General features: G+C 39.3%; 2 long non-coding RNA genes across 8 annotated transcripts; one reads left to right on the top strand and one right to left on the bottom strand.

Moving 5' to 3' along the window:
- Positions 1-156: 156 nt before the first annotated feature.
- LOC112662406 (uncharacterized) lies at positions 157-9,221 on the bottom strand. The gene is made up of 3 exons (XR_003138495.3): positions 8,957-9,221; positions 4,273-4,463; positions 157-1,034 (listed from the first exon to the last, which is right to left on the bottom strand). It is a non-coding gene; the product is annotated as an uncharacterized LOC112662406 (long non-coding RNA).
- On the top strand, positions 2,718-27,968 carry LOC112662407 (uncharacterized). Of its 7 annotated transcripts, XR_004814592.2 has the most exons (7): positions 2,718-2,877; positions 16,729-16,974; positions 18,459-18,599; positions 19,891-20,093; positions 21,451-21,614; positions 27,025-27,190; positions 27,631-27,968. It is a non-coding gene; the product is annotated as an uncharacterized LOC112662407 (long non-coding RNA). The 7 variants fall into 7 exon arrangements; XR_003138498.3 differs by lacking the exon at positions 21,451-21,614 and having other exon boundaries at positions 27,028-27,190; XR_007401602.1 differs by lacking the exon at positions 21,451-21,614 and having other exon boundaries at positions 27,025-27,175.

The following is a 27,968-nucleotide window of genomic DNA, read 5'->3' as shown; positions in this document are numbered from 1 at the left end:
TTATAGAGGGAATTAGATCTCACACAATTACAGAAGTTGGGGAAGTAACATCCTGAAAAGGGTCAGAGAAGAGTCACAGGCAGTCCTGTGAGGGTGCATGGACCACACCTCCCAGGAAGCTGGGCCCCCACAGCCAGTGGTGTGTAGTCCTGAAGGGCAGGGAAAAGACAATAGCTGGTGGTTAGTCTTCCTAGCACCTACCTCCGTGAACTTCAGCTAGGCATCTGATGATAGTGGGACTGGCGTCGCTGTTGACCAGTGTGGGGGAAGAGAGGAAGGACTGCTGGATGTGAGGTGGGGAGAAGCAAGGATATTTGTCACTTGCTTTTTCACAACCATAAGCTTCAGATATTTTGTTTATTAATATTTATTTTTTAGAGCAGTTTTAGGTTTACAGAAAAATAGAGCTGAAAGTACAGAGATTTTCCACACACACTCTTTCCCCACAGTTCCCTCTAGCATTGATACTTTGCTTAGTGGGGCACATTTGCTATGGTTGATTGGTGAACCAGTATTGAGAATTATTGACTAATGTCCATGTTTACATCAGGGCTCAGACCTTCTGATATATTGTTCTATGGATTTTGACAGATGCATAATCCTATCACAGGACCGTGCAGAGTAGCTTCATCACTCTGAAATCCCCCGTACTCCATCTATTTATCTCTCCTTCCCCCTTTTTCCCCCATCCCCTGTTCCCTTGCAAACACTGATCTTTTTACTGTTTCTATAGTTGTGCTTTTTCCAGAATCATACAGTTTTTTCAAACCAGATTATTCCACTTAGCCATATGCATGAAAGTTTCCTCCATGCTTTTCCCTGGCTTAATAGCTCATTTTTTTTATTGCTGGATAATATTCTGCTGTATGGATGTTGCACAGTTTGTCCATTTCCTTAATTAAGGAAAGGCATCTTGGTTGCTTCCAAGTTTTGTCAATCATGAATACAGCCTCCCAGGTTTAAAGGTTGGTGCTTTCTTCTGCCACCTAGATATCACACATTTTTTCTCGTGGCCAATACTGAAGCTGATCAATCTGATAAAGAGAATTCTGGGAAAGTTAGTTATAGCTTAGCCAATTTAACACAGCACAAAGTACAAAATCACCACAAATCACTTTGGATAGCTTTATATATATAAATATATTATATGTGTATTTATATATATTTAAAATATATTATATAATATGTATATATTTATATTTATATATAAAATAAATTTCCCCAATTTCTGTAATTGTGTGAGATCTTTATATATATAATCTGTTAATCTAGTTTAGTTCTCAGGTTAAGTTACTAGTAAAAAGATGTAACTATCCCACCCATAAATAAAAACATGCTAATCTCCCCTCTAAAAAAAGAATACCATGTCTGATATGCTACTTTATTCATCTCTGGATAATATTCTTCCCTTTTTGAACTGTGCCACATTACCCATTAAATGTCCTTGACTATAAATACTGAGATACAGTGTTAACCACTATTAACCTATCACAATTAGCAGGTAGAAAAGGGGAAATTTGTTTATATATCACAAATGTAGCCTATGCTATAATTAAGAATAAATACACAAAACTATTATAGTGTTTATTTATGTAACTGGTCACATGTCTGTGGCTGGTAGCTATAATGTCCTTCCATGTCTCTTATTCCATATTTCCTTTGCCCCCGGCAAACACCTTAACTGCTCATCATTCCTTAAGGAGTTCAAAATCTTGGTTCATGAAGAGTTTTGGTTATTAGCAGTCCTATGTGTATTGGACTCTTTAAAGTTCTATTAATTTTTATTCATAAAGCAAAAGAATATTAAGAGGCATCTAGGGAAATTTCCTACATTCCAGGCATAATCTTTCCTTATCCTAATTGTGTCTAGCAACCCAACTCCTCCTTGATCATCAAGATCAATCACCCCTGCCAGGATAGTAATTCTACTTCTTGCCTGTTTGGCTCACTGACCTGAAGAGCACACGGTGATCAAATGACCCTATGCCTTTCCAGTTTAATAGATGACTGCTGTGCTTGCTGATGAGGACCTTCCTTAACCAGATATTGAGGCAATGATTGAAATACGTGGGCTAAGCATTTTCCTATCTCAAGTTCTTTGGCATGCCAAGAAGCAAAACATAACTTCACATTAGTACTTATTCTGTTCTTAGCCTTCAAAGGTAGAACCCATTGATCAACCAAAAGCTTGCCTTCTATTAGTGCCTACAATTTCAGAGGGGATGATTTTTATAACAGTGTCATCACAGTATGCTGTGGACCGTCAATGTCCCTTTTATAACTGATAAAATGAACATCGGAGGCTTTAAATATAATAGTATCGGAGAATCAATTTCAGATTCTCATCTTTAAATTTATGTTTCCCTGGAAACACTTTGAGGACTAATAATTGAATCAATAGAGTTCACTCAGAGAAGTGAAGTGCTGGATATTATATTACAAGTAATTTTACATGAAAATTAAACATTACGCAATTGTGAGAGAAGCTGAAGAAATACAAGTCAGGAAAGAATAAGAAAAATATTGCTCAAGAGCCAGGCATGGGTGAACGAACTGAAGATTAAAAGAAGCTAGAAGTGTTCGCTTTTTGAAGCTGAACTGCAGGTGGCTTTAAGGTAGAGACCCATGCCACTACCTCTCCTCTGAGTTTAGGAGGACATAGTTGGCTGCTCCCTCTCAGGGGGCATTATGGCATCACACATCTCGGAGCCCCACAGCCTTAATGCTGCCTGTCTCTTGAGAACAGACTCTCTCAAGAGATTCTGAACACTTCCTTGAATAGCTCCGGACCCAAAATACTTCTTTAACAGTTGGCTCTTCTGAAACAAGTCCCAGTGGGAAAGGAAAGGCCGGAAGCAAAGTGTCCGTGAGAATACCGTGAGCCTTAAAATATGTCTGTTTGGAAATAACTTTTCCTAATGTGTGTGGCAACATGGGCACTTCTCAGGCCATGTAGGATGGTCCATGTAGGATGGCTTATTAAAGCTTGAACCAGCACTGATGGTCACCTCATTTTCTGGTTGGCAGAAATGATCCCTTAAAATAGTCTAACATTGACAATAATCTTTTTTATATTCAGGGTTGGTTGTTCCAATCAAGATCCAAATAATGTTTGTACACTTGTTAGATCTCATAGGTATATTTGTAGATTACTCATTTCTCTCATTTTAATTTTTGCAATTTATTTGTTGAAGAAATTGATTATTTTTCTGATGGACTTTCTAATGTGTGGGTCTTATTGATCGCATTCTTGTTGTGTAGTTTATCATTTTTCAGGGGTTGTTTTTTTTCTTCACATTAATAGCTGGATGTAGAAACTTGGTCAGCTTTGATCTTTGTGGCAAGACTTCACTCAGCAGGAGGCACACCATGTCTGTCTGATTATCTCATTTATGGTGATGTTCATAGTCACAGATGATTATTGGTTAGATCCATTCATACATTAGAGCTTGCAAAATAGTTATATCCTAATTCTATCATTCCTTCTTCATTTTGAGGGCACTCACTATTGGTCAATGAGACATAGGGACGTCTTCTGGTGGACAGAAGTAGGTGGACTTCTAGGCAAGCTATCACTTCTTGATTAAAAGAGAGAGGTGCTGAGGTTGTGTGAAGACCTAATCCCTGGCGTTGCGAAGACCTAATCCTTGGCATTGTCACAGCCCCCTTACAATCATGTCTTACAATCTGTTGAGATATTGCCAACAGATTAAGGAAGTAGCTTTTTAAAAAATCAGAAAGGACAGAATTTTATGACATGCTTGAGCTGTGAACCAAGTCTCTGGATTTATTGTCATCTCATAAAATGAAATAATCTATGATATTTTAAGACACATTTATTCAGTTATTATCTTACTTGTAGCCAGAAGCATGCTAAATAATACAGTCCCAGTTGTAGACTGGCTATATTCTTGTGGTGTCCTGGTGCCCTGATACATCCTTCATCTACTACATGGTGATACACTATGCTGTATTACAAATTACATTAAATAGAGCCATTAATCTTAACTGACCCCATCTAAATCAGATCCAACTATCCCTGTAAATGCCTTTGACACTTTGATCTCTGCAATTGTAAGTACAGCACCTTATGGAAACCTTTATTTAGAGCTGAAAAGTATCAAAGAATGTGATCCTCTCATTATATAGGGGAGGATTAAGGGAATGAAATGATTGCATGCTCAAGTATGGAATCAATAAGATGACAATATGTTCATCCAATGCTCCACATGGTGATAAGAAATATCATAACATGGTATTATTGATACTCACTTTGTACTTCCTTTTGGATTGATTCTTTGCCAGGATGCCTGTCTGTATTGAATCTGATCCCATTTATTCCTGTGTACTGTCTTGTGACGTTCCCGTTCATTTATCTATGGCCCAAATAGTAACCATCCTCTCTCCCAGTCCCTGAGAAGGACTTCTCAGGATCCTTTCTGTGTCTGAGATCTCAGAGTTATCTAGGAAAGGAACACAGATTTATTTTAACTAAAAATAAAGAAATCTCAACTCAGGGGAATTTGAAAACTCTTTGGGTGCACAGACTGTTTTCTCCCAAGTTATGTTAAGAAAAGAGGAATTTCTAGCCTCTTTCCTGCCTAGGCCTGTCTCTGCGCCATTCCTGGTGGGTTACCTTCAGGGGAGAAGGCATTTCTAATTGGGTCAAAATGTGAAACAGTCATTGGGTTGCATTTAGTAACAGGCAGGGCTAAGACTCGGTCTTAAAGAGCAAGACCAGAAACTCTGCCCCTGCCTCTGTCTCTGCCATCCTGCTGGGCCTGCCTCACTCAGAGCAGCCACATAGCTAGCTGGCCTCCCGAAAGTACAGCCATTTCACACTCATTCCCTTTTTTGCTTCCTTCCTTCATCTGATAGTCAACAGGATGGCACAATCCACAAGTCTTAGATTAACAGGGGAAATAGGAGAAAAAGACCTACTATATTGTCAAAATACTGTATTGTCAATATATCAGTCAAACCAGACTTTAGGAGAACTCTGCATCTTGATGTGAGCATTGTGCATTGCTCAGTAAGATGCAGTGGTTCCTCCTCTCTAGGTTTTGCATGTTTAACTTCTACCAGAACACCATGGAGAGGAGGCTCATATTTCAACATTCCTTGTTCTCTGGATATAATTATATCATGATTTCAGTAAAACTTACCCATGATTCATACTGTATTTGTTCCAAACAGGGAGGCAGAGGCAGAGCCTGTGACAGCACTAAGAGTTGGTTTTCCCATTTATCAGGTCAGAGCAGTGGTATCAGCAGATGCACAGCAGAGATTTCTTTCTTCCCTTACTATCAACAGAGTCCCATGCAAAGCTCCCTCCAGAACACGTAGCATGTCATTAGGGGGGCTTTTAGCTAACCTAAAAAACCCTTTTAGGGATAGAAGATTTTCCATAATTAGGTCTTCCTTGACTGCCTATACTGGTTTAATTTCTCAAATAAAATTCATTTTTTAGGGCAGTTTACAGAAAATTATAAAGATGATACAGAGACTCCTCATTTACATCATACCCAGCTGTCCCAGATTTATAGCACATTTAGTACAATTACTGATATCGTCACGTTTACCAATATTGATACATTATTATTATGTAATGTGTATATTTTATTCAGATTTCCTCAGTTTCTATCTAATGTTCTTTATCTGTTTCAGGATCTTATCTAAGATGCCACATCACATTTAGCCGTCATATCTCCTTAAGGTCCTCTGAACTATGACCACTTCTCGGGTTTTCCTTGCTTTAGATAACCTTGGCAGTTTTAAGGAATACTGATGGCATTTTGTAGAATACTCTTCTACTGGACATGTCTGATGCTTTCCTCATGATTAAACTGGAGTTGAGAGTTTGGGGAAGGAAGAGTACAGAGGCAAAGTGCCATTCCCATTGAATCATGTCAAGAGCGGATACTACCTGTGGGGCTTATCACTGCTGATGTGAGCTTGAGCCCCAGCTGATGGGTATTTTATAGGCTTCTCTGCTTCAAAGTTGCTCTTCATGTGCAGCACACACGTAGGGCAAGGACGGTGGGAGGTGGTTATGCTCCACTTCCTTGAGAGGGTAGTGTCTACATAAATTATTTGGAATTTTGCATGTAAAGTTTAGATTGATTGATTGATTTAGTCATATGTTTATACCCATGTGGCCTCATGGATATTTACTTTATTCTTTGGTTTATAATATGAAGCCACTTCATTTATTTTGCTCCCCTATTTCCAGATTTGACCATTGGAAGCTCTTTTTCAGTTCCCAATGGCCCCTTGACAAACGACCTTATTGAGGTTTTCTTTCTTTTTTTAAAATATTTTATTTATTTATTTGACAAAGAGAGAGAGAAAGAGAGCATGAGTAAGGGGAGCAGCAGAGGGAGAGGGAGAAGCAGGCTTCTTGCTGGGCAGGGAGCCCGATGAGGAGCTCGATCCCAGGACCCCGGGATCATGACCTGAGCCAAAGGCAGACGTTACTACTACTACTGAGCTACTCAGGCGACTTGTTGAGATTTTTGAGTTTGTTTTTGTTTTGTGCATTTTGTTTTAGCATTTCTTACTCTCTGGTCCTAGGAGATGCTTCAGATTCATCTTGTGTGCTTATTGTCACAGTCCTAGAATTGGACATTTCTCTAAGGAACCCTTGTTCCTTTTCTGAGAGAATAGTTTTAGAAGCCAAGCTCTGGGAGCCTGATATGCTTCCTAGTTCAATTTTATTTTGTTTTCATCTTTTTTTTCTCTTTGTTTTTGTATCTTGCCCTTAATTTTAATTTTTAGAAATTAAATTAGTATTTTAAATTTAAATTACTTTGCTATTTTTCTCCTCTATACTCTTTCTCATTTACAGTTTGAGTTGTGAAGATTTAGCAAACAAAAACAGTCTGCCCAGCTAAATTTTAATCTCAACTAGGCAAGTTTTAGAATAAGTATGTCCCTTTTAATTTTTGGATCATACTTATACTAAATTAATTGTTTATCTAAAATTCGAATTTGGATGTGTTTCTTATATTTTATTTGGCAACACTGCAGATTCTCCTATAAAAGGGGGAAAAAGTGGTAGGTTTTATTTAGTACTGTAACCAAAACAGTGAAGTTTACCAAGTCCCAAAGACTTAAGTTTTGAGTCAGAGGGAGAAGCCTGTGATGTGAATCCTTTTGCCAATAGGCAGTGCAGGTCAGTGGTTAGGGTTGCAAGCTCTGCATCTAGACCCCACATCATTTTAATTGGACTCTGATTTCACAAACTTAGGAGGCTCAACAGCAATAGTTAAAGTCTAAGAATGCCTTCTTTCCCTGCAAACATTCAGGGTAGTACCATGACACTCCCAATGGGAAGACCCTGCACCCCATTAAATCCAGAGACGTGGGTTGGGGGCCAATTAGGATCTAGAAAAAGCTGAATGCAAGGAAAGTTTCCCTTTTTACTTCTTCTCTTTATTGTATCATCCCTTGCTGAGATAACATTGCTGTCTTCCCTTTGGCCTTTGTCTGATAAGGGTAATTTTTTTCAGATCGTGTTTTTTTCTTTGAAAATGCTTTTGCCCCAGGTCACATTTGGTTGAAAACAATGAGTGATGGTGGTGGCATTGGTGGTTTGATGGATTTATGGATGTGCGCATGTGTCAGTGTTTATTTGAGGGTTCTGGGCCCAGCTGCGACAAGGGGAGTTCCCCCGTGGAGGCCGAGAAAATTAAGGCCATTCCACCTTAAGCTCAGCGTTAGCACAAGTACAGCCATCCCAGGCCCCTGTGAATAAGAGCTGAACTTTATTTGGGGACCCTACTCTTCCGCCATCATGCACTGCTGGGGATTTACCCCAAAGATACAGATGCAATGAAACGCCAGGACACCTGCACCCCGATGTTTCTAGCAGCGATGTCCACAATAGCCAAACTGTGGAAGGAGCCTCGGTGTCCATCGAAAGATGAATGGATAGAGAAGATGTGGTCTATGTATACAACGGAATATTCCTCAGCCATTAGAAACGACAAATACCCACCATTTGCTTCAATGTGGATGGAACTGGAGGGTATTATGCTGAGTGAAATGAGTCAATCGGAGAAGGACAAACATTCCCCTCATTCATTAGGGGAATATAAATAATAGTGAAAGGGAATAGAAGGGAAGGGAGAAGAAATGGGTAGGAAATATCAGAAAGGGAGACAGAACATGAAGACTCCTAACTCTGGGAAACGAACTAGGGGTGGTGGAAGGGGAGGAGGGCGGGGGTGGGGTGAATGGGTGACGGGCACTGAGGGGGACACTTGATGGGATGAGCACTGGGTGTTATTCTGTATCTTGGCAAATTGAACACCAATAAAAAATAACTTTATTATTAAAAAAAAAAAAAGAACTGAACTTTATCTTGCTTCAGTTACAGGAAAAAACAGCTTACAGCTTAATGCCCTAGAAAGTCCCATATCAGAATGAGAACAGAGCTTAATGCCCTTGAAAGCCCCATATCAGAATGTATACAGAACTTGAGAAACTCCCCCCCCCTCCCTTCTGGAGGTCCCCTAGACCAGCCCATAAAACTAAGCTGGAACCCACTTCGGGGTCCAAGTCCCTGCTCCGCTGTGTCGGGTATACTTGGACCCAAGCTCGAGCTTGTAAATAAACCCTCGTGTTTGCATCCTTGGTTGTTTCTCGGATACGTAAACTTGGGCACAACACCCCCACCAACAAAGAATAACTCTCTGCTACATGAGCTGGGTGTCCTACAATTCAACTCCATTCCAACACTGTCTGCCTGGCCAGCATCAGACCCCACCAGTTAAGGGCTCTGTCCTACAAGACTTCACATGCCAGTTGCAAGTCCAGGTTGTCATCTATACTTCTGACTGGTTGGCTAGGTTCTCATGACCTCTAAAACCTCCACTCTCCCTGCCCCCATCCCACTTAGGTTCATTTAATTTGCTAGAGTGGTCAATGAATTCAAGAGAAATATTTTACTTACTAGATTATAAAAGGATAGTTATAACTTGTGAACAGCCAGAGAGAAGAGGTGCATAGGACCAGGCATGAGGCAAAAGCACAGACTCCAGACACGCCAATCTCTCCACATCTCCATGGGTTCAGCAACCTGGAAGCTTTCCAGACTTTATCCTTTTGGGTTTCTATAGAGGCTTCATTACACAGGCATGATGGAAGCAATCATTGACCTTAGACACCTGGTTCAACCTCCAGCTCCTCTCTTGTTCCCAGAAGTCAGGGGGTGGGCCTGAAAGTTCCAACACTTTAACCACAAGATTGGTTGCCTTGACAACCAGCTCCCACTCAAGGGGGTGGTCCAAATATCACCTTATTAACATAATAAAAGACACCTTTTTGCCCTTATCATTTAAAAATTCCCAAGAATTTTAGGAGCTATGTGCCAGAAATGGGGCTAAAGAGCAAATATATATATTTCTATTATAAATCACAATATCACGGTGATGGATAAGGGAGGATGTGTGTCTGTGGGTAGGAGAATTTGTGGCATTTAAACGTGTGTGTGTCAATGGGGGCTGGTGTCTGTGTATGGGTGTGTGACTATATAATGCTGAGTGGTGACGTAAGGGTATGTTTGAAGGTGCAGATGGCTGTGTAGCAAGCAAGGTGGTAATATTATATATTTGATCTTTTGAAATTATTAAAAAGTTGGCTAATAAGTCACAAATGATTTTCTTTGGATTCTGACTAGCTAGAATTTTGTTGCAAAAATATTATGCATGTACCCTCTCTCCTGCCAGAGAGGGACTTCAGTCCCTTTCTTCTTTTGTCACCCTGTCCTATAAGCCAAACATTAAATGTATACAACCAAGCAAAACGAGGCACTATTGACAGATTGCATACTTGATCTGCGAGAAAAGAAGTGGTTCAACCAAAATCCTCATCTAGAAAATATTGTTCATTCTTTCTAAAGTTCTGTGACCGAAGCAAGAGGATCCAGAAAGAAAACTTGATATTAAGCTGTGGAACGATTCAGACAAGGCTCACAATGTGCTGAGAAGTTGCAAGCCACCCGTAGCAGCCAGCTCCTCACACACCGGAACCGAGAGCTGATCCTCTTGTAAACACGCCCCTTTACCATGCTTTCTCTCCTGCTTTCCTCTCCATTGAAACCTTCCCAAATTCAAGGAGGAGAAAAGACATGGCTTGATCTGAAGATCAGCCATAAACTGAAGTTTTATATCACTTAGAGCGCATGAGACAACAACATCAATTATTTACAGTAGAAACTATAAAGCATTAATATTTTATTTCATGTCAAGAACCACATGCTATGTAAAAAGCAGGTGTCACAATGAGTTTCAGAGGAATTTAAAGACAATAAGTGAGATACTCAACATAAATATGCATTTCCTATTTCCCTTTAAGCATAAAATGTACATAACCCACAAAAGTTGGCATCAAATTTACAAGGTAAGTATAAAAGGCAATATAAAGCTTTCTTAATAGCTGCTTAATTCATGAGTCTTCTTAGCTCTGGATGGGACAGTGCAGTGTGCAAAGCAAAACCCTGGTGGGGTAGAGGTACCATGGGCAGGATATTGGTGAGGAGGAGAGATGGGCCCCTGTCTCTCCATTCCAGACAGAAATACCAAGTGAGAGGCAATTTGTCTGCACCCTGCCTAGTGGAGGCTAGAGAGAGCATAAGTGAAGAATTCAGCTGGATTAAAATATAAGTCACTGAAGGAGTCTGGGTGGCCCAGTTGGTTAAGTGTCTGCTTTTTGCTCAGGTCATTATCCCAGTGTCCTGGGATCCGGTCCCGGGGCAGGTTCCTTGCTCTGCCAAGAGTCTGCTTCTCCTTCTCCTTCTGCCCTTCCCCCCTGCCCCCACTCGTGCTCTCTTTTGCATGCTCTCTGTCTCAAATAAATAAATAAAATCTTAAATACATATATATTATATCATATATATATACATATGTATATCACTAAAGAAAGAAAAATATCAGACTTGGAAGTTAGAAAGTAAATTAAAAGGTATTTCACACAGTAATCACATAATTTAATCTGTATCATTTTAGAATTTTATGTATTTTAAATTGAGGTGGTTTTTTAGGAAATAATTTAGATATAATGACTGTTCCTCTGCTCTTGTATGTTTTCACCTACTAAAGGAAGGGTGGAGATTATATGTCTGTGTGTCTGTGTATGTGATATTGGATATCATACATATAGGAGTGTGTAAAATATATACATGTTTCATGAATTTATGTTTCATTTTAATTGTATAATATAATGTGACTTTCTGAATTTTGCTTTCAAGTACATTAAGATTTGAAATCCTTTGTGGTTAATGCACAGAATTATAATTCACTTTCTACAATTTTTTTGTGACATGGGTTGATAGTTAATTTGAACCTTCTACTTTTAATGGAAATATAAAATTAAACTTTATTAAATTACAATTTCAGTAGCATTTTATGAGAGTATACCAATTCCATCAATTTGCTTACTGATATGATTCAATATTTTAAAAACTGCCATTCCATTTTGGAAGAAAAGTACTGCAGAGTTTTAATTTTCTGTGTATGTAATTACGTTACCTTTTTAAATTTTATTTATGACTTATATTTACTCTTCTCTGGAAGAACGTTTAAGTTGTGGAATTTTTAAAAGTTATATGGCTTTCAAATTTATTTGGAGATGTCCTATACATATTCTGGACATCACAATATATCCCAACATATGTTTTTCCTCAGTATTTTGTCTTTTAATATGTGTTTACAAGGTCATTCATCTTATGAGTTAAGGTTGATTCAGTTGACTTTTTCGATCTTTTCCTGCATTGATTTTATTTTTTGTGTCTTTTTAAAGAGAGCTCCTTATAATCATGTTCTCATGTAATTTCTTACAATATTTTTTGAATTTCTTTTTAAAGATGGTATCCTTTCATCGTGTATTTATTAGTATAAATGTATGAAGTTTTGATCAACTTCATTTGTTCTCCAAGTCCATGACTAAGTGATCCCAAAGAACACATTAATTTACTCCTTTCTTAAGAATCTGAACCACAAAACGTGCTTGTATGACCTGCATGTAATGCACGGTCCACCTCGCTAGGGGGCACCATCCACAAGACATCAACAGAGACCACCCCCCAACCCCCACCCCCAACCCCCACCCCCACCCCCTGCCAGGATTGTAGAACAGTTGTTTCCCTCTTAAATGCCAGCTCTTAACTGAATTTCCAAATGCATAAGTATTTATTTATGGACTCCCTTTTCTGTTCTAATGTCCAGTCTGTATGCATTTTGCATTAATAGCTTTTTCCTTTGGTTACTTAAACTTTAAAATATTTTGTTTTAAATTTCTGATCAAACTAATCTCATTTTTTAAATGAAATATTAGCTAACCTCTTGGATTCTTATACATTTTTCTCTTCCGTATCAATCTTAGAAACACTTTGTCAAAGTCCATGAAAAATCCTATTGGGATTTGATTAGGATTGCTTTAGATGTATAGATCAATTTGGGGAGGAAGATGGTCTTTACAATATTGATTCTTGTCATCCTTGGGCTAAGTAGATTTCTTCATTTACTCAGGTATTTATTTTTTAACTATCTATATAGGTAAACCTACTTTGTTTTTCTCCCATAATGTTTTAAGGAGATGAAACACATCCATGTATTTTTCTATTATTGGAGCTTCCTTGCATTTTTAGAATTAAAATCTTTAAGTTTGATCTTGTTTGATCTTCTTTTTTTTGACATATTGCTGAATTGTATTATCAAAGCAAGGATGCTCATTATCTAAATATTCCTAAGGTGAGTCAGCATTTGAGACTGCCTCTAAAGAAGCAAAAGGAAAAGAAAATATTTTAGTGATCTGATGAATTATATTAATTCCCTCTCAAACATTTCTGTCTGCTTAGCATGGACTGTTAGTCATCGCCCATGTAGTTAACCTTGGTCTATCTGTAGCTGATTGTCAGAGGTTCTAGTCATATGATAAATACAATATAAACAGATTGCAAAATAAAATGACAGCTGTTGCATAAGATGTAGAAATTTAGGAGTTAATAAAGCATTAGCAAAAAACCTTCAAATCATTAATCTGTTCAATAAATACTAATAAATCAACTAGTAAATCAACTATTACATGTCAGAAATTATTTTGTCTGTTGGGATATAATAGTGAAGCCATATGAGAAAATCCTGGCACCACATACAGATTATATTGTATTGAGAGACAAAATAATGACCAAATAATAGAATTAAAATAGAAAAAAGTGCCAGTTAGTGATGAATGTTATAAAGATCTGAAAGAGCAAATAAGAAGCAGAGAGAAGGCGCCGAGTTTGAAAGTGGAAGAGTGATTATTTTAGGAACACTAGTCAGGGGTATCACACAAAAACAGCCAAAAGAAATGTCATCATTTTATTAAGATAAAAAAAAAAAAAATTAGGGACTCCCGGTGCCTCAGTGGTTGAGTGTCTGCCTTTGGGTCAGGGCATGATCCTGGGGTCCTGGAATCAAATCCTGCATCAGGCTCCCTGCTCAGAGGGGAGTCTATTTCTCCCTCTCCCTGTCCTACTCCTGCTGCTTGTGCTCTCTCTCAAATAAATAAATAAATAAATAAATAAATAAATAAATAAATTTTTAAAAAGATGTGGTTGGAGAAAATGTCGAAGCTCTCAAAAGTATTTTTGCAAAAATATCCTTCCTTCAGTGATAATATGCAGTAAGCAAATACAGAGTGAATGGAAAACAGGGATTTCAGGCATGTCATGACTTTAGGAAAATGACAATAAAAGAGCAATAACTAATACATTTGACTTCTAATATTTAATATTTCTAACAAGTGCATCACAACAGTAACACAAATTTTATTAAATGTGATAACTTTACACCGCACTGTATTTTTAAATTTAATTGCACTTTGTCAAAGTATAACTTCAGTAATCTAAACCTTTCTTTATGCTTTTCTTTGAAATGCTGATCCTTGTTTTAAGTTTTTGCAGCTTAGTAGCATTTCTGAATTCCCATAGACTCAGATCATAAAGGAGTCTTTTTTTTTTTTTTTTTTGGCACAAACAAGCTGTTGGGAGGGGCAGAGGGAGATGGAGAGAGAGAAGATTAAGCAGGCTGCATCCCCAGTTTGGAGCCCATTGCAGGGCTCAATCCCACAACCCCAAGATCATGACCTGTGCTGAAGGCAGATGTTTAACCAACTGAGCCACCCAGGCACCCCAAGGCCTCTGATTTTTAATTGGAATTTATGAGTTTGAATTTGTAAATTACTTTGGCTTATATTTCTCTCTCCTTCTTTCATTTTGTTCCAGTGTGGGCACTGAAATTTTCCTGGCCTTGAAAAACATGTACTAGAACTTTTCATCTATTTCTCTGTGCTGGAAAAATTCATGTAACAAATTTACATGAGAAACAAGTGTTTTTGACACTTGATCCTGTAAACCTTCTTGGCCTGTGCACTTTTAGGGATTAAGAATTAACTCACATTTTCAAAGTCTTCTTTTTTTCTCTTATATTCAAGTGTTCTAATTCAAACGGTAATTTTGATAATATTTTCTTAGCATGGTATTGAAATATAGTTACTATATTACCGTTCATGTTATTATCCTATGCAATTTTTGAAATAAACTTTTGTACAATGAAAAGCACAGATTTGGGACGCCTGGGTAGGTCAGTGGTTGAGGCTCTGCCTTCAGCTCAGGGCGTGATCCTGGGATCCGGGATCGAGTCCCGAGTCCCGCGTCAGGCTCCCTGCATGTCTGCCTATGTCTCTGCCTCTCTCTGTGTCTCTCATGAGTAAATAAATAAAATCTTTAAAAAAGCACAGATTTTAGGCATATAATCTTAACAAGTGCATACAGTTATATAACCTATCTCTGTCTCAAGATATAAACCATTTCCATGATGTGTCTTCCCAGACAATTTCTACTCCTGCAGACAGCCAACCATCTTTCCCATGTTTGTTCACCATAAATTAGTTTTGCCTGTTCTGGAATGTCCTGTTAATGGAACCATGAAGAATGTGCTCATTTGTGCATTTTGTTTTAGGCTTCTTTCTGTGAAATTCCTGTAAATTTCACCTGCTCTGTTGTCAGCTCACTACTGTTTGTCTCTGAACTGAAAGCTTTTCCGAGTTCTTACAGATTCCAGCTTTTGCTTCTTCACTCAGTCTCTTGATGTCTCTCCAAGTCTCTGATGCATAGTTTGAAGCCAGAGTTTTTGTTAGGGTTTCTCATGTTCATTCCCTTCCTATAGCTCTTTTCCCTTACCTCCTCTCATCTATCCTTCCTGCTTCTAACTCTTTATTTTGAGATGGCAAAGATTGTGACTTTCTACCACTCAAACAGTCTGGGGAGATTGAAGAATAACCTCAAAAAGAAAGAAAAGAAAAAAGAAAGAAGAAAAGAAAAGAAAAGAAAAGAAAAGAAAAGAAAAGAAAAGAAAGAAGAAAAGAAAAGAAAAGAAAAGAAAAGAAAAGAAAAGAAAAGAAAAGAAAGAAAGAACCCACACTAATTTCAAATCTCTCTCAAAAAAAAATTCAAATCTCTCAAGGGACAGTTGATATTAACATTTCATTTCCCCCCTTGGGAGACTTTCAAAAAAAAGTTTGCTATTAGGGCACCTGGGTGGCTCAGTCGGTTAAGTAGCTGCAGAAGGCTCAGGTCATGATCCCAGGTCCTGGGATGGAGCCCCACATCTGGCTCCCTGCTCAGTGGGGAGCCTGCTTCTCCCTCTCCCTTTGCCCCTCCCCCCCCAACTTGTGCTCTCTCTCTCTCTCTCTCTCTCAAATAAACAAGTGATTAATCTTATTTGTTTTGATTTTTAATTTATCTATTCATGAGAGACACACAGAAGAGAGAGAGAGACAGAGGGAGAAGCAGGCTCCCTGCAGGGATCCCGATGTGGAACTTGATACCAGGACCCTGGGATCATGACCTGAGCCAAAGGCAGACACTTAACCAATTGAGCCACCCAGGTGCCCCAGTTTTAATCTTTTGTGCAGCTTTTATAAATATTTGTGAACAAGGTAGTTCTATCAAACCACTTCCTCATTAATAGAACTGTACATATATTACATGATTTTAAAAAATCCTTCCAGATAATCTGTAAATGTTTCCTCTCCAAATATCCATCTCTTTTGACTGTTTTATTTCCTGGGGGCTTTCTTTGAATTTGTCTCTAAACTGATGAATCAAGTTGATATTTATTTTTATTTCAATGCTATTGTTCTCATTTTATAGAGGCATTGTGTGCTCAAATCTTTCTGAGGACATCAATTATTTTTTAGTAGTTTTATTCCACATTATACATAAATATTTCACATGAGAGGTAACATAGAATGCGAGGCTTGGGAATTCAATCTGGGCCTATATTTTATCTTTATCTCTAAAAATCTATGGAAATTTGAGAAAGCTGCTGTATGAATCAGAGTCCAACCAAAGAAAATAAAATATTAGCCATAAATAATGTAGATGGGTTTCGTACGGGGAATTGGACTCACAGGTGATGAAAGAGTCAGAGAGGCCATGCAGTAGAGAGGAAGGCAACTGAGATATTAACAGGGAGGGGGCTTCTATTATCTCTTGGTGGCACAGAGGAAGGAGGTATTGTTAGCAGATTCTCCACAATAAAAAAGCAAGGTGGACCAGTCTGCTGAGAGATGATGCTTCACATCAGACACAGAGGCTGTGAGACACACAGCCTGAAGCAGAAAGAGAAAGAGAGAAATGACCTTGCTTTTCTTTTCTCTTGCCTTTTGTTATATTTCTAGTGCTTTTGCTCGCCAAACCTGGAAGATGGCTGGCACAGATGCTCAGGACATGTAACCTAAACCGGGGGATCAGAACCAGGAAATTCCAGGAGCAAGCAGTGCTAGCAACAGCACATCCATTGAAACCTTGACTTATTAGGCTTTGAAGCAACAATCGTAATGCCCAACACTAGGTGTTTGAGGGAAGATTATGTAAAATAATATGTGCCACTTCCCAGCTCATACCTAAGAAATAATAAATGTCGGGTAAATTTTCTGTATATAAACTGCATATAGATGTTTTACTATAAGAAGAGATACACAACTGTTGAAAACATGTATCCTACATGAGGCTACAGATCCCTCCCATTTCTTTATGTTAAGATGCAGTTTCTATCCAGCTTGATCTATACACTGATACTGGTCTAATAGACATATGAAAAGATGCTGATCATCCTATGCTATTAGGGAATTACAAGTTAAAATAATAGTGAAATACCACTACACACTCAGAAAAGTGGCTGAAATCTAAAATGCAGACAACACCAAAGGCTGATGAAAATTTGGAGCAACAGGAACTCCCACTGGTTAGTTAGCTGGAGGGCAAATGACACTCTGGAAGACAGTTTGCAATTTCTAACAAAGGAAACATATTGTTACTATACAATCCAGCAGTCATGCTCCCAGGTATTTACCCAAATGAGCTGGAAAGATATGTCCACATAAAAATCTGTACATGAATGTTTTCAGCAGCATTATTCATAATTGTCATAAGCTGGATACAATCAAGATGTACTTCAGTCAGTGAATGGGTAAATAAGTGGCACTAAAATGGACTATTATTCAGCAATAAAAAGAAATGAACTATTCACTCATGGAAAGTCAGGAAGGAACCTTAAAACCTTTTTGTTAAATGAAGGAAGCTAGTCTGAAAATATTATACATGGTGAAACTCTCCAACTATGGGACTCGTGGGAAAAGGCAAATTAATCAGAAGGTCCGTGGTTGCTGGGGCTGGGAGGGAGGGTCTGAGGAGGGAGAAACAGGTGCACATGGGATTTGGAGGGCAGTGACACTATTAGGTATGATAGTTCAGTGGTAGGTACATAACATCCCACAGTTAGCAGAACCTAAAACTGCAACACAAAGAGTGAGCCCTGATGGAAACTATGGACTTTATTAATAACAATGTATCAATATTGGTACATTAATTTTTTTAAAATATACTATTTATTTATTCACAAGAGAAACAGAGAGAGAGGCAGAGATACAGGCAGAGGAAGAAATAGGCTCCATGCAGGGAGCCTGTTGTGGGACTTGATCCCGGGACTCCAGGATCACGCCCTGGGCCAAAGGCAAGCGCTAAACCACTGAGTCACCCAGATGTCCCCAATTTTGGTACATTAACTGTAATGAATCCACCACACATAAACACAATAATAGGAGAAACTGTGGGCAGAGGGTGAGGACAGTGAGTCTGTGAGAAATTTCTATACTTTCTGTTTAATTTTTCTATAAACCTAAAATCTTTCAATAATAAGATCAATTAATTAAAACAATAAAGATGCATTGTGAAAAAAAAAAACAATTGGCATTTTACGGTTTCTCTCATCACCAAAGTCCATCCCTCCATCCATTAAATCTGTCCTTGACCATGTGATGTGATTTGGCCAATAGTACACCTAACAAATGTGAAGCAGCAGAGGTTTGAAGCGTGCTTGCAGACCAGAGATTATCTTCTCTACCGCCAGAATCTCTTTTGCCACCAAGAGAAGCCCAGACGAGGCTAACAAAGGACCAGACCACAAAGAACAGAGGGCAGCCATCCAGCTTACTACCACTGGACCAACCCACTGAGATCACAAAAGTACTTCAAGTGAGTCCCATCCAAGGTGAGAAACCCCATGCTGAGCCTAGCCTACACTGAAAATTTATAGAATTACGAGTAAATAAGATCAGTGTTTAAACGATGAGTAAATAAATAAGGTTCAAAGTCACTGGAGTTTGGAGTGGATTGTCACAGAGCATTCGATAACTGAACTCTACCCATCCTGAGTTCTGGTCGCCGCTCTTCCATCAGGATATTGGAACCTTGAGGAAGTCACTTTGCAATACAATTCCCACCTTTCTTGACAATAAGGTAAAGTAGCAGAGCAGAGATTTGGAAGAGCCTACACACATTTCCAGTTTTCTTCCAACTCTGAAATTATATGATTATGCAAAATAAAGTTGGACTTTCTTCTCATTTTTTCCCCTGTAAAGTTATTCAAAGATCTTTTTTTTTCTCCTTATCCAAAGAATCTAGCTTGGAGGACTGTTTATAAATATCTCATTATGAGAGCACAGACCTGCTGTCCGTGAAATGAGCAAGAAGTTCAAAGAACTCTCAGAGCTGATGGCCACATCAATACTACAGGGCTCTGCTTCGGTGCTGCCATGATTGCGGCACGCTGCAAGGAAGGGCTAGGTTTTAAAACCTGGAGGATTGTGCCCTGAGTACTAGCCCTGTGGCTCTGTGATTCTGAGAAACTTACTCAATGTATGGTTATTGGCCAGAAGATACACATAAACCTAAGAGGATATCTTCCTCTGAACTGACATTCAGGGGAAGAAGAACAAAGCCCACAAGACATCATTCCTTGGTCATTCAAATAGTAAAAGTTGAGAAGTTAAAAATCCACTGGTTAGGAGGTTGTGTGTCCATAGAATGTCTAAAAAATATAAAAAGCCTAGAAATACCTCAAATTTTCATTGATGCCAGAATAGATATATGATTTGATGCATATTCAATATTGTGTTAAAACTTGAAACAGATTGCAGCTCCATCAATAATGTGAACAAAACCTAGATGCATAGTTTTCAATAAAAAGGTAGGTCCCAAATGTACTGCTTAAGATCTTTTCAAAATAATGTCAGAAAAACAACCAAATACCAAAATGTACTTTTTTTGGAATACACATGGATGGGGAAAAAAAGAAATTTAAAATGGGAATACATACAGATGCAAAAAAATATATATTTAAAATGCAAAGCAAGGGTATGAACAAGTAATTTAGAATAGTGGTTACACTGGATGGGGGGCAGGGGGTATAGAGGACAGAGGAAGGATCACAGAGGGATCAACATTTTTATGTTGGTATTAATTTGGGTATAAAACTTTTAATAGCAGTTTATCATTCACAGAGAATGAAGAAAAGAAGTCTTGAACAGACCAATAAGGAGACTCTCATGTATCAAGGATTATAACTAATTCATTTGTGTGCAGTTGACCTTGAGCCCACGAGGAAAAAAAGAAGTGAATGACATGATATATGTAGTCTCCTAATGTCAAGTGGAAAAAAATGCATCAAACTGTATATTTAGCAGGACTCCAAAGCCCTATAATGGTAAACAATGGTGGGACACGGGGAGGAAATGTGAGGCTCTGGATCATTTCTCCATTTGCCTCCAGACACTATCTGCAATCTTGTGATATATGGAATGGCTTTTGGATGAATGAGGACGTTGCCTTCTGCTGTCTTGCATTTTACCTCTAATCTTTATATACCTAATTCTTTTTTTTTTCCCTCCACCCCTCAGTGACTGGCTCCATGGTTAGTAAATGGTAACAGCTAACCTTTATGGAAGTCTTATAAGCGCTTACTATACATTAATGCATTGCATTACAATATTCTCACACATACTCTTTTTTAAAAAAAATCTTTACAGAGGAAGAAAATAAGGCTCAGTGAGGCTAAGGAAATTGCCCAAGTATTTATTGCTAAGCAGTGACAGAGAAGGGATGTTAGTCCAGGCAGCATGCTCCAGAGACTACATTTTTCTACTGGGACCATAGGTGCTTAATCAATATTGAAAGGATGGATAAAGGGATTCGGAGTTCATCATGCTCTGATAAACGTGGAGGATTGCACCTGCAGAAAAGTTGTATTAGCAGTCCTCTAAATTCTCCAAATAAAATCCATCTCCTCTCCTTGGTCTTCATTACTGAGGTCCCAACATGCTTTCTGCCCGTGGTTACGTGCCGTATTATTCTTGACACACACAAAATGTAATAATGCCTCTGGACACTTTTCGAGTGAGTGAATAGCTCTATGAATATCTGTTCCCTGGGGCCAGTATCTGGGGTTGCTGTGGTCTTAGCAAGAAGGAGACATTCACCAGATGTGTTGTGTAAATGAGCTATTCCCTCAAGGATGTCAATAGACACTGCCCTTGGGGCTCAGATGACCTGAAGCCATTAGCACTCAATATTTATGCCAGAATCTTTCCATCAATAGAAACATCTCCAACAATCCATGTTCTCACCTGAAAGAAATACATCCAAGAGGAAATGACCCATAGTATCTAGCAGTAGATAGAATTTAAGCACATATGGTACCATTACAGACCCCAGGAAAGGCACTTCTCTCTCCTCAACTTCACCTGCTCAAGTAGTGGGTATTAGGGTGCTGGTGCTCTTCTTAGGGGCAGCAACAAGAAGGTGTAGTGGTTGAGCTCTGAGTGGCAAAAAGCCAGGGCCCATTAGGGGAGGCAGAAGGGCTGAAAGCAGCACCTCTACGCACAGACAGCGTAGACTCAGACAAGTTACTGAGCCTCTTGCAGCCTCCACTGCCTTATTTTTAAAATGAGAATCTACCAAATCCAAGGTTTTGTGAAAAACACATAAGTAAAATAGATGGTTAATTCCTACCCTTTTCCAAGTAGTTCCGATGCAGTGATCAGTTTATTTATTCCTATGCCTAGCAAATGTGTGCGGCGGTGATGGGGCGGGGGGGACCCGCTTCCCGATGCCAGGGATGCAGCAGAGAGGAAAAGGACATCTCTGTGGAACTCACATCCTAGATGGGAGACTGGGAACCAGAGAACTGGGTGCTTAAAAGAACAGAAAATGTAAAGGCCAGCATGATGTACGTAGTACTTTCTAGAGTATAGTACCTATATTTCTATACCTATATATCTATATTTTTGCTAGATGCACAAAGATGACTGGATCTTTAAATATTATCTGAATTTACTGCTTCTGATGCTTGATTCTGCTCAAAGCACCTCAGACAAGAAGACATTCTCTGTCTGCTCAAAATCTCCCGTAATGTGGTCATTTCCTTAGATGACGTTTAACGTTTTTTTTGAAATGTGTTCTACAAGAAAGTTCTTCCTATGTCAGCATGGATTTAGGTCGCCCAGAACCTCTTGCCTTGACCCCACCTCTACTTCTATGTAGGAGATCTAACTAATCTGGCACATGACTGCCCTCAGGCCTTTGGAGGGAGTCTTCACAATTAAATTGAGGCAAATCACCAACCACTCTGGATTAGGAATGTTCTTTTTCCACGTGTTTTTTTTTTTTTTAAGATTTTATTTATTTATTCATGAAAGACACAGAGGCAGAAACACAGGCAAAGGGAGAAGCGGGCTCTCCACGGGGACCCCGATACAAGACTCGATCCCAGAACCCCAGGATCATGACCTGAGGACCTGAGCCAACGGCAGATGCTCAACCACTGAAGCCACCCAGATGCCCTATTTTTCCACAGGTTTTAAGTGTGACTGAAGTGCCAGACACTATAATGTGGAATAGGAACATGGGTGACAATTGAAAAATATCACACTTGGGAGAGGTTCACACTGGATGAGAAGCGAGACACAAACAGGTGAATTATATAATACTACAGTTTGTGCTACTGAAGAGGTAAATGTGATGTCCCATCAGTAAGAATAGAAGTGAATATCTCATTCCCAGGCTTAGGATTCTTTTTTTTTTTTTTAAGATTTTATTTATTTATTCATGAGAGACACAGAGAGAGGCAGAGACACAGGCAGAGGGAGAAACAGGCTCCATGCAGGAAGCCTGATGTGGGACTCGATCCCTGAATTTGGATCATACCCTGAGCCGAAGGCAGACGCTCAACTGCTGAGCCACCCAGGGGTCCTGGCATTTGAATCTTTATGAAAAGTCCACATGGAAATGCACCAGAGGGAGGCCTACCTTGAAGACTGAACCTTTAGATTCAGGTTCAGTGGAAAAGAATAGAAACAAGAACCAAGTGAGAGTCACATTAGCTGCAGAAAGTGCACTTGTGCCTGAACTATAGAAATGCTGCCCTATGTATCCTTCTTTTGTGGACAAACCAACTTACCCATGGGGTGTGTATGTGTGTGTGTGTGTGTGTGTGTGTGTGTGTGTGTATGACATAGATTAAGAGGAAGGGACAGAGTGTGTTTTAGGGCACAGAGGTTGTAAAAGGGAAAATGGGAAAGATATATAAGCTGTACTTTTCAACACTTGAGTTTTCTCCACAATTGGTCAAAGAGCTATATTTGTGAGTGACAAAGGTGCCCACTCCCATCTGTTAGCTCAAATATGTATTCACCAATACACATTCTTGTGGCTGGTTTAAAATAAGCTCAGGCTGCAAAGACATATTGTGCATAAGAAATATGTTAGTTGCTTATATAACATCTCTTTCCAAAAGTGCCCCCATGCATTGCCAGTTCAGAGGCAAGCACACAGGAAGCAGGTCCCGCCCCTCACAGTGCAGTAGAAAGGGGCAGCAGTGTGGGTCAGCCCTCTACATTCAGGCAGATCTGGGTTCAAACACTCTCTCTGCCATTTATTAGCCCTCTGACCTCGGTCAAATCACTTTGCTTCTCTGAGCTCTACACTTACAAAAAGCCTTGGATGTGCCGTGAAACTCTCTGGGAGTTGTTTTCACAAACAATATTGAGATGATACGTATGGAAATGCAGTACGATGGAGGATGTGTTTTAGAAAGGTCATTCTGGCAGTAGTCTGTCTTGGGGCTGGGGCAGACGCTGGTGATTGAGAGAGATTACAGGCAAGTTTAAAAGTCTGTTCTAGTTTCCTAGCTGAGAACCTGAACAGAAAGTTTGGGTTTTCGGAAACTACTATGCCAGGCTACATGGCTTGTAGCAGGAACACAGAAACAACTGGAACCAGCTTTGCCTGGAAAAGGCATGGATGGCTTCACAGTAGCGGTTGCATTTAGACAACACTTAGATCATAAATAGGAGTTTTACAAGCAATAAAGAGAAGATGAAGTATCTCGTGAAGAAGGGAGAGAGACTACAAAGGAGCAAAGGCCCAGGAGCGCATATGCCTTACAAGGTGCAATGATCTGTGAGGTGGGGTTGCAGTGCGTGGGGGTTGAGCAGGATGATGCACACAGTGATAAGAGCTAGAGATGAGTAAGATTAGGGACAGATGATAAAGGTTCTGGCTTGGCTTCCATATTTATCTATCTTTTTTTTTTTTAAAGTAGGCCGATTCACTCGTGGATACCTATGCTGCTGACTTATAAAAACAATTCCAACTTGCATACTCAACACTTGGTCACCACACCACCCTCACCACCCACCACCAGGATTACATTGTGCTTCTCTTTTTATATCTTTCTCAGCTTGCAAACACTGTGCCTCTTGCCTGTCAGAACCTCTTCTCTCCATGTCTCCTACATTTTGATTTCTGACCTCTAAGGCTGCCTTCCTGGCCTCTTTCTGCTCAGGATGTTTCAATGCTGTAAGATTCTGCAATTCTACGTGTCTCAGATAAGTGTGCACCACGACAGGCACCAGGGCTATGGAATCCAACCTCTTAGTTCCACCAAAGAAGAGTCCTATCCTACCTCAGGCACCCCACTGGGTAAGGAGCTGCAGTATCGAACCTTCCCTGTCCTTCTGCTCTGACCATCAGTCGAGAGGGGAGGTGGCATGCTAGTAGAGCTCAGGAGGAGGGGTGAATGAGGAGGAATGACACTGGCCCCATCCTACCCACAATCATCACTCTTGAGTTTCAGTTTCAAAAATTCTATTCATTTTTTATTTTTTATTTTTATTTATTTATTTTAAATATTTTATTTATTCATTCATGAGAGACAGAGAGACAGAGAGAGAGAGGCAGAGACGCAGGCAGAGGGAGAAGCAGGCTTCATGCAGGGAGCCTGACGTGGGACTCGATCCCGGGTCTCCAGGATCATGCCCTGGGCCTAAGGCTGCGCTAAACCACTGAGCTACCAGGGCTGCCCTCTATTCATTTTTTAGATGGAGCTAGAGAGTATTTTTTAAAGTTTTTATTTAAATTAAAGTTAGTTAACATACGGTGCAATATTAGTGTCAGGTACACAATCCAGTGATTCAACACCTCCATACAACACCCGGTGCTCATCAGATCTGTTCATTTTTAATGTTGAGCACTGTTCTCAACACCTCAGATGGCATATGCATGACTGACTAGAAGAGTCTCATTAGGTGATCAGTTGACTCACATTTCTTTCACACTGCTAGATGATGAGAAGACAAATGTGATCTGATTCCTCATTCCCTTCAGGTGTCTTAAGCTTTTCTTGGATCAAGTCGGCCTTTATCTATAATTGTCTGAGTGAGGCCAATATTAGTAAAAATGATGGTTCATAGTATTAAATCCAGCACCAACTCACTTCTTTTGGAGATGACTAAGGACCAATTTATCCTGCTTTGGTGAAAATAATTAACCTTGATGGTTTTCATGCTGTGTGTGTATGTGAAGGGATGTACCTTTCAGAAACATTCTCTGCACATGCACTTACTTAGATGCTCACAACCTGTTCAGAGCAGTTTTCATTCTTCCAGTAAAGAAATAAGGTTAGGAAGTTTATGTTTTCTCAATGTTACTGCATTAATTAGTGCACAGAGTATATCTGGGGTGAAGGGAGTGTGGGTTCAATTTTTCCCAGAAGTTACTCAAGTGCTCGCTCCATCAGACCATACTCTTCCATCGTGTTTATGTCTCTTACACTCAACATAATTCATCATAGATCCCGGAACCCAGGATGTCATTAATTTCTGTACCCCTTATGTTAAAGATAAGGAATCAGCTCACTTTCTTAGAGCCTGGTGTTTTGCATTTCCCATGTGAGAGAGATGAATGAGATTATCATGCTCTAGACTTTCAGAATTAGGGGTGATGAGGTTTTTGTATTGAGTGAGGAGGTACTCATTTGAGACAGTAATTATTGGAGAAACATAACAATTGTACCAACCATTCTGGTTATGAAAGAAATAGGGGTTGAAGTCAGGGCATTGATCCAGGGAGATAATATCAAAAAAGGTGTTTTGACACAAGGCAAGACTATTTATAGTACACCCTGGGAGCGCAGCAGAAGAACAGTAGGAATAGTGGGGCCAAGGGTGCAAGGGATTCTCGGAAGCACTAAATGTATATCATGGCACCATGTTAATTTGGTTTGTGGAGAACGAAGGTCCAATGTTTAAGGAAAATTAATTTCACATCGTTGACTGAGAAACTCAAGTTTTTCATTCATTTGGGAGAAAGAAAATATGAACTGTTTGGTAAGGGCCAATGAGGGTAGGTATGCGTTCACTGCTGGAGGAAATGTCGATTTATAGGCCACATTGGAAGTAATTTTGAAAATTATATTTACAATATGAAGTTCACAGTCTACATGACCTAAAATATTAATTTCTGCTGGCTACCCTAGGGAAAAACAAGGAGGCATGCACAACGGTGCCCATTAAAGCATGTTTACAGGTGCCTGGTTGGCTCAGTTGGTGAAGCATCTGCCTGCAGCTCGGATCATGATCTCAGGGGTCCTGGGATCGAGCCCCGTGTCTGGCTCCCTGCTCAGTAGGGGAATCGGCTTCTCCTTCTCCCTCTGCCTCTCTTCCCCACCCCTGGTAGTGTTCTCTTTCTCTATCTCTTTCTCATATAAATAAATAAAATATTTTTTAAAAATAAAGCATGTTTATAATACTGAGCATTACAAATTCATCTTAACGTCTAACAATAGGGGAATAGCTAAGTAAATATGTGTATTCATTTCTTATAATACCATGAAACAGTTAGAAGTAATGATTTATGAGTTTATGTGCTGATTGATATAGGAAGTCATCCAAGATACACTGTTGAGTGATGACTATAAGGCAAGTAATATATACAATGTGAAATACATACATACATACATATGTATACCTATACAATAAATACTGCATTTTTAAAAATAAAACATATATAATTACAGGTCTGTAAGGTTATGCACCAAATCCAGAATGCAAGGGAGTCTTCACAGGGGATTATTACCTGTGATAGATTGCACCATCAGCCCTAGTTCTTTTCTCTTCCCTGTACCCGTGCCCTGAGCATGAGATGTTTAAGTTGCTCTCATTAATGGACATAATAACTGTATCGGTGATTTCACTGTGGTTTTAGCTATGCTTGCTTTGCCTTATATGATAAAGTAGAGATAACAGCACTTGGTCTATTAAGAAATCTGACATATCTCTGCTTCTCTCTCTTTCCCTAAGAAGAGCATTCCTAGGATAGCCCACTATTCAGAGAAGAAGGATGAGAGTTATGTGGATCAGAGCTGCCCCAGGCAACCTCCAGACCTGCAGTGAGAAGCAGAGCTGCGTAGCTCGGAACAGGCCAGCTCTACCCACCAGTACACACATGCAGGTGAAAATAGAACAGGTGATTTAAGCCACCGAGCTTTGGGCTGGGTTTGTTATGCAGCATTATTGTGGTCATAGTTGACTAGTGCATTATCTTATTTCCATTATGTAATTTTTCTACATAAACAAGGAGAATGAAAAAATAAATAAAAAAAAACAAGGAGAATGAAATAAGGGACACAAATGCATTATTACAAAAATATCTAAAAGGAAGTTCAGCTAATGTTTGTCTATGTACTTTTTAGGAGATTTTTGTTTTATTGAGAATGGGATTGGAAGGTTGCGTTTTAAAAGCTGAGAGTGGAGAGGATACATTGTAGAATAAAATGTGTATGTACTGCCATTTGTATGTGTAGGTGTGCATGTCTGTATCTTTACCTATGACTAGAAGTGAACTGTTTGACCATGGACAAATCATTTTCCACTTCTGGAGCCTTTGTTTTAAAACATTTTTTGCAGGCAAAATGGAGGCCATGGATTAAGCCTACTGATCTAAAGTCTCTTAGATGGTGTACATTCTAAGATACTGCATCCTGCTCCCATGCTTCACTGTACCACATAAAATTGCTTCAATATCTGATGCTTGGCTGTTTGGCCTCTGTATTCTGCACTCAGGGAGAGTGATGGAGACAATTCATTCTGACATATTTTTCTCAGAATCTCATGATTTCCTACTTTTCACCCCTCAGAATGTCAATCTGTTATTAAATCAAAAAAACCTTGCAATATAATTTCCTTGTTGTTTTACCTTCCCGCAGAGACATTGTCATATCATTTTTTTTTCATGGGAAAGAATG

Source organism: Canis lupus, chromosome 13 (genome assembly GCF_003254725.2).
Source record: "Canis lupus dingo isolate Sandy chromosome 13, ASM325472v2, whole genome shotgun sequence".
NCBI classification, from domain to species: Eukaryota; Metazoa; Chordata; class Mammalia; order Carnivora; family Canidae; genus Canis; species Canis lupus.
This window is presented reverse-complemented; position numbering and strand designations above follow the sequence as displayed.